The sequence below is a fragment of the Nipponia nippon genome, unplaced genomic scaffold (genome assembly GCF_047370975.1).
Source record: "Nipponia nippon isolate SJK-2023a ecotype South Korea unplaced genomic scaffold, ASM4737097v1 scaffold_8, whole genome shotgun sequence".
Classification (NCBI taxonomy): domain Eukaryota; kingdom Metazoa; phylum Chordata; class Aves; order Pelecaniformes; family Threskiornithidae; genus Nipponia; species Nipponia nippon.
In genome coordinates this window covers 42,692,636-42,703,437 of record NW_028262402.1, presented here as the reverse complement: position 1 = coordinate 42,703,437, position 10,802 = coordinate 42,692,636, and positions in this window count along the sequence as shown.

The following is a 10,802-nucleotide window of genomic DNA, read 5'->3' as shown; positions in this document are numbered from 1 at the left end:
ACTGTGAGGAATATAGCTAACCTGCATCTTTTTATTTTGAAGTCTAGAAATTAGCATAGTGCTAGTAATAAATATATCATTGAGAAGAACCAACCTATCTTCCATTTCTTAACATGACAAATGTGTGCAATACCTTACATCTATGCTGCTGGAACAGCAAAAACAGGAATGAGCAGTTTGTTCTCTGTGCTTTTGCTGAAACTGAAAATATGCACCTTCACATTACTCAGTTTCATGTGACACAAAAGTTTCAGGATCCTGAATGTCTTCATGGTGCCAGAGAGTAGTTAAACATCACAATTGGCTTACAAAGCCACAAGGTTTTCTCTGTCCAGCCAAGCTGAACAAAAAGAAATTTGAATGGCTTTGCAAGTCATGTGTTCCTTATGAATCAGTCTAATAAAGCACATCTTTACACTACTCTTTGTTTATTGGTTAGACTGGCACAACTGTATGTGTTATTATTGTGGTTCTTCTTTGCATTAATGATCTCGCTTCCCATGCTTTCTCTTTTCATCTCCTGCTCCAGGCAGGATTTAACTATTTTGCTACCATTTTCCAAGTAAACAGACTTCTTTTCAATATAGTATGAAAAGATGCGTCCATTCAGGTCTATCGGGGGAAAGTAGGGTGTGGTTTCTATAGCTTGCCCAGTAAATTGCACCTAACTGGCCTCTGCTTGAACCTAACTCTATTTAGCTCCTTTGGCATTTCTCAACAGTATTAGAATGGCTGTGCTCCCAGGAGCAGTTTATGGAGCATATGAGCTCCTTTTAGGAAGTCTTGAAAGCCTGAGTAACTTCACAGTGTCTGCAGTCCAATTCTGTGCCTAGCAGTAGTGATAGCCCTTTCTTAAAATACAGCCTTTCTTCACCTCTGTCCATCCTGGACAAATATCTGCAAATTAATATGCAAACACTTGCATTTGGTAAAAATGGCTAGTTCTTAAGAAACCTAGTTGGTTCAACTGCTCAGTAATCCACTGTATCCCAGAGGCATAACTTCAGCCTTTTATTCTTAATTCTTTCCAAGGTCAAACCACAAATCCTAAAGCCACAGAATGGTTTTTATTTCTATAAATCTATTACAAACTCTAAACTGTTTCACAGTACTAAAACAATGAGATCACCAGATGTCTGGCTATTTCCAATAGCAAGGCTGAAACCTGGAATAATATTGGCATCACTAAAAGAGGAGGCAAGCTGCAAGGTGTAATACAATGGGTCTTCTGGGCTGGCCATGGAGAGTCAGTTGTGGCACTGACATGCCCTTTTGGCCTGCTGAGCACAATCCACCTGAAGCAACCTTAGGCAAGTTTATGCAGCTTGACAGCTAGTAAAACAGTAGATTTTCATGGCAGCTACTGAAATAAGATAACGGAAGTTTTGAGGTGGTTTTTTTTTTCTCCTTGTTTAACAGAAGAGAGATAGAAGAGATGTGAAAACTCAGACAAGAAGTAAAAGAAACAATCCAACACTTTTGACCAGGCAAAAGAAAATGAGGTAAGGACTAGGAAAAAAAAAATCAACAAACAAACTGAAAGTCCATTTTTTTACATTTGGATATATGCATTAATTTTTCCTCTCAGAAAGTGTTGCTTCTCTTCTAGCACCTCTTTGCTTTCCAGGTAAAATGTGTATGATATACTCGCAAAGCTTGTAGACCTGACTGTTGTTGAAAAGGGTATCTTACCTGTGGTCAGTTGGCTTTCTCCACTCTGAACTCCTAAAGTCGTCAATGATTTATGCTCCCCCATGTAACATGCTCCCTCAATGAGCAGCAGGGGGTTGCTCTGTCCCCTTACAACCAAGAGCAGTGAGAAAGCACTTACACCATTAAGTCAGTCACTGACTGCTAGGACAGACCTTGATGTTTGCTTTAAGAAAGTCCAAATATGGAGTCAGGTGCCAGATCTGAAAGCAGAAAACTACTCTCTCCATTTTTACTGAGTCCACCATGCTGATCTTCAGGAAGTAAGGGAAAGGAACATGTACAGTATCCTGCAAAAGTAAAAAACAAACAAACAAACAAACAAACAAACTTGGAAGTCAGGTGTAGATTAAGGACTGGGACAGACTGAGTGGAAGGGAAGTAGGAAGGTGGAAGATGAGGGGGGAAAGTGTTATCAGATGAGAAATGAAGGAGATTGAAGAAAACAAGTGTTAGAGACTGATCTGGAAAGGAGCTGGGTTTAAGCAAAGAGAGATGGAAAATGAAGGGCTTCCTGGTCTTACATGATGGTTTTTAATGATTGGGAGGCATAATGGGGAATACAACAGCTGGATGAGCTGTAAGTAGGAGAGGGTAGAGAAAGGAGAAATGGGATGTTGCTGGACTTGGACTGGGGCTTGATTGACAGAAGAAACATTAGACATTCAGCAGTGAGCTCAGGACTAACAGAGCAAGAAGAGTAAGACTGAAATGACAAAGCTGAGAAGAGAGCAGGAACTGAAAGATGTGGGTGAGAGAAACGATGTTGAGTCAGGAAGCAATTGAATTGGAAGAGGTAAGATGTGCGTGAAAATAAAGCCTGTGATCACATAATTAAAGGTACTATTGAGAGTATACAGCAAGACAGTTTGAGTTGAGCTGCACAGAGTTATATGTATTCTTGCAACACTTTCCAAACTTATGAGTGCTTAATTTCTGGGCAAAGCACCAGAAACTGAAGTAGTGATAACCTTTGACAATAATAAGATACTTCATTATTCTACATCCAGATAAGCAAGAACTATGATAATTAGAATAAGGCTCCTTTGAAACCCTTCTTTCTCATGGAAGATTTATTTATGTCCTTAGGTTTTACTATGCAATTTGAAAAGTTTCTACCCGAGAGGCCAAGTTTCATTCATTCTGCAGATAGGGACATGATACATACAGACCTGAAGTGATTTTTCTGAAGGCCTCAAAATGCCTGAATACTGAACTAAGCTCTCCTGAATGCTAATGCAGTATTATTTGACTGTTTGTGCTACGCTGATGCACCCAGCTTTCTCCCCTGAGGCTTTTTGTCCCCTCTTCAGGACAAGAAGTGATCCTCAGGTAACATTTCTACACCAGTATGGCACAGACTAAAAATTGTCCCCACAGATTTTCTCTAGCTAGTGTGTTAGATATCTTTCACCTGATCTTTCCACTGTGGATGCTGGATGCTCTTTCCTCAAATCACCGCACAGGCTGGGATTTTTAACAGAATAGAACTACTGGTGTTTGTGTGTATGTCCAACTCTGTCAGCAGTAAAAATGAAAATGGCTTCAGCAAAGTGATAGGGTCTGGAAATGATGTTGCAATAAAATAACAACATTCTGTTTCACAGCAAAAGCAGTTCCCATACTCAAGCTTTGCGTTATGATGCATCTGTGATATTAGTAGGGAATACAATCGAACGATTTAGAAATCCCCCCAAGCAACTCTCACATTTCCTCCTGTAATGTGTCAAAACAGCAAAGGATGAGCATGATTCATAGGATGTTGTTATTCTGCTGCTTCCTTATGTGTCAGATCTGACTGCTTCTAGAAGTTTAGTTTGCTTTCTGCTGTAGATGTAACCCAATGCTTGGGACTAATGTGAGGGTTTTGGCACAACTGTAGGGGAAACTGGATGGTTGGAGGTTTTTTGTCCCAGGAAAAAAGGCTTCTGTCTAGACTGTTGCATTGACTAGAGTTCTCTTGTTTATTTTATTTGTAAAACTGATACACATTATGAATTTCACAGCAGTTAAAGGAGTCTTCTGTTGGTGCAATTGGAACACAGTTTGTTGAAGTAGTTTTTCAATCAGTGGCTCACAAACCTTGGGAGATCTGTGGACTGTTTCATTGTTAGGCTTGTTTTGCTAAGGAGACTGTAAAAACTACTGTCAGTAGACTTAAAACTATTGTACAGCAATGTATCTTTCTGCAGGAAAATATTATGAAGTTTGCAATTGGGAAAAAGGGTTAAACCACTGGACTTGGAGGTTGCTGAGATGGCTGCATGTCTTGGGTGTTGTCCAGAATTCTATACACAGTCTCCAGTGTTGCTTACAGCCTTATATAAATCAGTATAGTTAGCACTGTAACTCTGAGACAGAAGCTTACCATAAGCTTTAAGGCTTCTATATTAAGCTTGACCGATAGGTGCAGTTTATTGTTCCATGTATTTTTAAAGTAAAGGCTGGGTTATATAACTGGTATCTACAATCTTTGCCCAGTGGCGGTAATGGCTAGTGAAATAATGTATGTACATGGGCAAAGCAGCAGTGAAAGAATAATAATGCTTTAGATACGCTTCTGTGTTCTCTACGTGCAATGATTAATGCCTCTGAAGTCAGTAAGGTGCATTAGCACAAGTTGCTGTGAACGCATTGAAAAACTGGGCCTTCTCTGTATGCCTTCAGTTCTGATTCATCTGGGTTCTTGTACAAGGCCATGAAACAGCAAGTGCAGCAATCTCATCTCCTCCCTTTAAACAAAGCCAACAAAACACTTACTTGTGTTTCTAAACGCTGTTCCTGTGTTCCTTTTTCTGCTCTCTTTTCCCAGCTCATAGCAAGGAGCTCAGGAAAGGGGATTAATCACTTTTAGAAGACATTGCTGACACAATATGTAAAAACTGACAGAAATAAAATGCCCTGCTCCTTTCTCCACCCCCATGTTCATGTTCTACTGTTCACGGGCCTTTGGGCACAGGACAATGCATTGCAGCAGTATTCCTGCTGCTGCTGAGGTAACAGTTTGTCAGTGCAAGGTGCCCTTGATCGCCATTTCAGACTTTCACAGTTCTTTTTCTTACAGCTAGATACAGTCTTAAATTTGGGGAAAGCCTGTTTTGAGGTGAACTACCTACACACTGCGTGGCCCCAGATGAAAGTTCTGACTTTGGCTGATATGACCCAAACTTCTCCTGCTTTGTAAGCATGCACCAGGCTTTATTTTATTAGTGGATTTGAGTAATAGTCGCCTTGATGATGATGATTAATGGCTTCTGTTAGTCTACCTGACCTTACTCATCTGCAGTAGTTCTTCAGTTCTACAGTATCTTTATTCTTCCTGAGGGACCTACTTAAGAAGTTCAGCATTATCCTGCCCAAGCAGGAGTCACGCAATGTGACACTGAAGCATGACCAATGAACATCCAGCTCAAACCGCCTCACCCTCCTCTGGGTGTTGGTTTGAATAAACAAATAATGATTGCTTCCTAGAAGCTTCTAACACAGAATACTGGCATTAGTGGGGTAACTGGTTGAAAGCAGGAAAGGCAGGACTCCTGCCTACCACACCCTGTGTTGTCATGTACCTGGAACTCTTTTAAAGCTCCTGCAGCCTTTGAAGACAAGACGGAGGTCCCACTTCTGTAGCCTGTACTTCCAAGGGAAGGTCCACTTACAGTAATTATTTATGTAAAGCTTATTTACTTCAGTGAGACTGTGTGATTCCTTCAGGACCCAGATTACTAAAACTTCATCTCTGACGGTTTATTCATCAGAGCCCCCAGCTCCTTGGCATAAGCAATGCAAAGAATATTTTCTCCTCATTATATATGGTAATGTCTTTGTCCAACACTTAAGAAGAAGTATACTTTATTATTGGGAATAGTTTCCTCATTAAAAATAGCTATTTTATCACATCATGAAAACTAACCCCCACAAAACTGGCTATCCTCCAGGAAATTTATTTTTTTTAAACCCTTACTCATCTACGGTCTGATATGATATAACTCCAGGTTAAATATCAACCAAACTTTTCGCTGTACTGCAGGAATCTGTCTGACACTGTCAACAGATTAAGGAAACAGAAAACTTATATGGACCTAGGTACCTGCTGGCTACTTTCCAAGATATTCTTCCAGCGTAATTTTTATAAAGGCGAATGAGTGATGACAACTTCTGAGCACTCGGCTCAGTATGGCTAAGCATTTTATGTTGGCCAAAGGTCGAGATCTGTCTGACTGCTCACACGGTTAAGTGGAAACCTTGAGCAGTCTCTGGATTGGGCTAATGTTTACAACATCATTGAGTGAAATTTATCTTGGACCGCACTCTAGCTGAAGGACAGCCTGACCATATGTGCCCCCTTTGGATCTGACTTCAGAAAAAGTCTTACATTGTAGGATCATATTACAACTACTTTTGACCTCTAAGACACCTTAAAGACTTCACTTAATAGAAATTGAAAAGAAATAAATTATAAAGACATAAATTATTATTAAAATTGATGATATAAATAACCTGAGCTGCTGTGTCTCATCCCTTAAGTATAACATCCCTATAAACAAATTTGCTTTTGTTTTGCTGTTCCTTTCCATTTTGAACTCTAGCACTCTTCAATAAGCACGATCTTTTATGGAAAGCATAAGAAAGCATAAACTGAAAACAAGCCTCTTCCTTCTCAAGCTGCCCATTGTTGTCCTGTTTAATGACTTTTGTCCTCTTATCTCCCATGTGATTAGCCTCAGCAATCACTCAAGAGCTAAATCTGCAGAGAACTACCATTAAAATAAGGATCCTACCTTACAGGCTGGAAAGTAGTTACCTGCTTAAACTACATGCCTGAAATTCATAAAATCAAGTTGACAATGTGATCTTTGTAAAATGCAAGTGTGTTGTGTGATAACAGTATTTTCACCCTTCTGGACAAAGACAGTACCATGTCTTTGCCAAGAAAAACGACACAATGGAATCATTTTAGGATCACCAGTTTACTTTCAATATGTTTAGCATAACATCCACTCCCCAATTTCTTCTGTAAAATCATGGTTTGACCTAAGGCAAGTCTAAGGCAGTGCTCAGTAGAGTGACATGAGGAAATTTTTATTCCTCACCTCTTACAGCCAGTAGGAGAAGCAGATGAGATGGTGTGACAACAGAGAGCCTATCCAACAGGAAGCCGAACGCCCTCATTTCTTCTCTACACAAGTATCCACACTTTGCTGGGCTGAACTATCAAGACTTCCAGCTACAGAAGGAATGAAGTGGTTGATAGGAGGATTTAACAAGGCGTTAGAATCACTGAATATGTTGTCTATCTGGACTTAAAAAAAAATGGTAGCAAAGACTGATCTAAATGGCTTTATCTGTAGATTCAAAGTAAGAGATTCAAAAAGCTCTGAATCTCACCCAAAGAGTGGACAGCACAGGGCAGAAAAGAAGAACAGGCCGACATGGGAGGACTACAGAGATGCTGTTCACCACTGTAGGGACAAAATTTGTGTGGCCAAAGCTCGATTAGAGTTCAAGCTGACAAGCACTGTGAAGGACAACAAAAATGGCTTTTTAAAATATGTTAACAGCAAAAGGAGGACCACAGATAACATTGGTCCTTTACTTGATGAGGTCAGACACCTGACAAATAGGGGTGTAGACAAAGCAGACATATTTAATGCCTTTTTCACTTCTGTCTTTAACATCGATGATGGGTTCTGGGACCGCCAGAGCCACCCTGGGAACCCCAGAGCCCTGTGTTGAAAGACTTTGACTGGGGGAATGATAAACTCCCAGCCGACTCTGAACTTGTTTCAGACTTGCTGCTGCAGCTGGATGCGCATAAATCTGTGGGGCCCAATGGGATTCATCCCAGGGTACTGAAAGAGCTGGCCGATGTCATCACAGGACCTCTCTTCATTATTTTGCAACAGTCTTGGGAGTCTGGACAGGTCCCAGTCAACTGGAAGCACACCAAATGTTGTCCCAATTTTCAAGAATGGTAAGAAGGAAGACCCTGGTAATAACAGGCCTGTCAGTCTCACTTCAGTGCCTGGTAAAATTATGAAGAAGTTTATTCTGGGAGTTTCTGAAAAACACTGGAGAGACAACGCAGTCATCGGTCATAGACAGCATGGGTTCATGAGGGGAAAGTCCTACTTAACTAACTTAATTTCCTTTTATGACAAGGTCACCCATCTGGTTGACCAAGGGAAGGCAGTAGATGTGGCATTTTTTTATTTTAGCAAAGCTTTTGATACTGTCTCTCACAGTATCCTTCTGGACAAAATGTCCAGCATACAGCTAGACAAGTCCGTAATACATTAGGTGAGCAACTGGCTGACGGGTCGGGCTCAAAGAGTTATAGTAAATGGAGTTACATCAGGCTGGTGGCCAGTCACCAGTGGGGTTCCCCAGGGCTCAATTTTATGGCCAGTGCTCTTTAACGTTTTTATAAATGATCTGGATGCAGGAATCAAATGTACATTAAGTAAGCTTGCCAATGATACTAATCTAGGAGGAGCTGTGGACTCCCTCGAGGGTAGGGAGGCCTTACAGAGAGATCTGGATAGTCCAGAGAGCTGGGCAAACACGAACCATATTAAATTTAAGAAGAGCAAGTGCAGGATTCTCCACCTGGGACAGGGTAATCCTGGTTATACATACAAACTGGGGGGCGAGAGGCTGGAGACAAGCTCCAAGGAAAGAGATCTGGGGGTTTGGGTTGATGGCAAGTTGAATATGAGTCAACAGTGTGCCCTGGCAGCCAAGAGGGCCAACCATGTCCTGGGGTGCATCAAGCACAGCATCACTAGCCAGTTGAGGGAGGTGATTGTCCCACTCTACGCTGCACTGGTATGGCCCCACCTCGAGTACAGTGTGCAGTTTTGGGCGCCTCAGCATATGAAGGACATCAGACTATTAGAGTGTGTTCATAACAGGGCGACCAAGATGGTGAAAGGTCTCGAGGGCAAGACTTACAAGGAGCAGCTGAGGTCACTTGGTCTGTTCACCTTGGAGAAGAGAAGGCTTAGGGGTGACCTTATCTCAGTGTACAGCTTCCTCAAGGGGGGCAGTGGAGGGGAGGTGCTGATCTCCTCTCTTCGGTGACAGCGATAGGACACGAGGAAATGGAATGAAACTGCATCAGGGGAAGTTCAGATTGGACATTAGGGAAAGGTTCTTCACTGAGAGGGTGGTCAGTCACTGGAACAGGATCCCCAGGGAAGTGGTCATGGCACCAAGCCTGGTAGCGTTCAACAAGCGTCTGGACGACGCTCTTAGTCATATGGTTTAGTTTTAGTTAGTCCTGCATGGAGCAGGGAGTTGCACTCGATGATCCTTATGCATCTCTTCCAACTTGAGATGTTCTATGATTCTAAAATAAAGATAGAGGATCTGTCCCACGGGATGAAAATACAATTTAGATACTGTTTCATGTACATGTTTTTGTTTACTTAAAGAGAAACCTATTTCCTTGAAATGCAGATTAGTCTACCAAATCTGGTAACCCTGAAGATTTAACAGGGTGGCTTTAACACAGGCATACCTTTTTATCTGTAAACCCATCGACTTGCATGCAGTTATACCAATGCAAAGCCTGTGGGAGGTGACAATCAGGCCATCAGATAGTAAAGCATAAATTCATGAATGCATAGAGTACATTATATGGTTTACTTTCTGAATGTTGCTCATCTGGAACAACAGAAAGAATTTATTTTCATTATTTTCAGATTATTTACAGTAGGGTTCTGGGAACTTTTTTATCAATAGGAAGACTTTTTTTAAACTAACATGAGACTTTGGATTATTTCTTCTTACATTTTCATTTTAAAAAGCTTGATAATTGAGGTAACCTGAAATCTGAAAAAAATTAATCTTTCAGATCTTGTTTTTAAAAAGTCACTTCAAAAAGAAAGTTTGAATACAGTTGAATCATGACCTTTTTTATAAGGTGCTTGTTTTATAACAAAGAACCGTCCTTTTATTATTCAATATTGTGGCAACAGTAATATAAACTTAAACTTTTACTTAACAAGATGTTCATAGTTCACATAGGAAGAACTTCAACATGATCCTCGCTAATTTACAGAATGGCACAAATCATTAATTTGAGGTTATATAGAAGATCTTTTCCCAATATTCACAAGTTAAAATAGAACTGTAAGACACATTTGGGGGTGGTGGCAGTAAGAAGGAGGATTCTGATTTTGTGTGTGTGGCTGCTTTTGGCTTTCTTTTCTGGGAAGAATATTGATGTTCTTTCTGTCTTCTGAACTAAACAGTCCCAGCAAATATGAGAGACATAAATGTCTTTGCATATGTCTCAAGCAAAGGATTTCCAGATGTTCTGATTATATTGACACAATAAGTGTCCTGGCCTAAAATCAATGTACCTGTAAGATTATCATACATTTCTGTGGGATTTTTGCTTGACTGTACCAAACCCTTGCAAAGTTCTCTAATCAATAACTCTTAGATTTTAAAGTACTGATGAAATTATTTCACAGACAACATCTGGTTTGCTGTAACAATATTTTGTTTTCCCAAGCTCACCACACCACTTTTTGTGATTCTAGTTGCTGTAAAGGACCTGGTGCCCAAACAGAGTGCCTGGCCTCACTCTCTCAACCCCAATGACACACGTCAGCTGCAGCTCCATGGCTGGGGCTATTCATACTCCAAGTTTCATGCCTAAACGGTTTTTCAGTGCCATGACAGGTGTATGCAGCAACACCCCAGGCCAAGGAGCAACAGGGTGCTTCCAGCACTGCTATCTGCACGGCCAGCACGTGCCTCGCTATCAGAGTTACAGCAACAGGCTCAGCTAGCAAACTTTGCTTTTTAAAAGGAGGAAGGGGGTACAAAAATAATAATAATAATAATAATGAGGCGGGGGGGGGGGGGGGGGGCAGAATCAGCCTGCCTCCAATAAAACCTGTATGACGAGTGGGAATAGCATTCACACTGTACGTATAGTTCTGTCCCCGTTAGAAAGTGATCTAGGGTCACAAAGCTCTGAGGACTATTTTATTTTATTTTCTCTTTTAGTTCACTTTTTCTTTTCTCTTTTTCTCTTTTCTTTTTCCTCTCTTCTCTCCCTCTCCTCCCCCTTTTCTCGC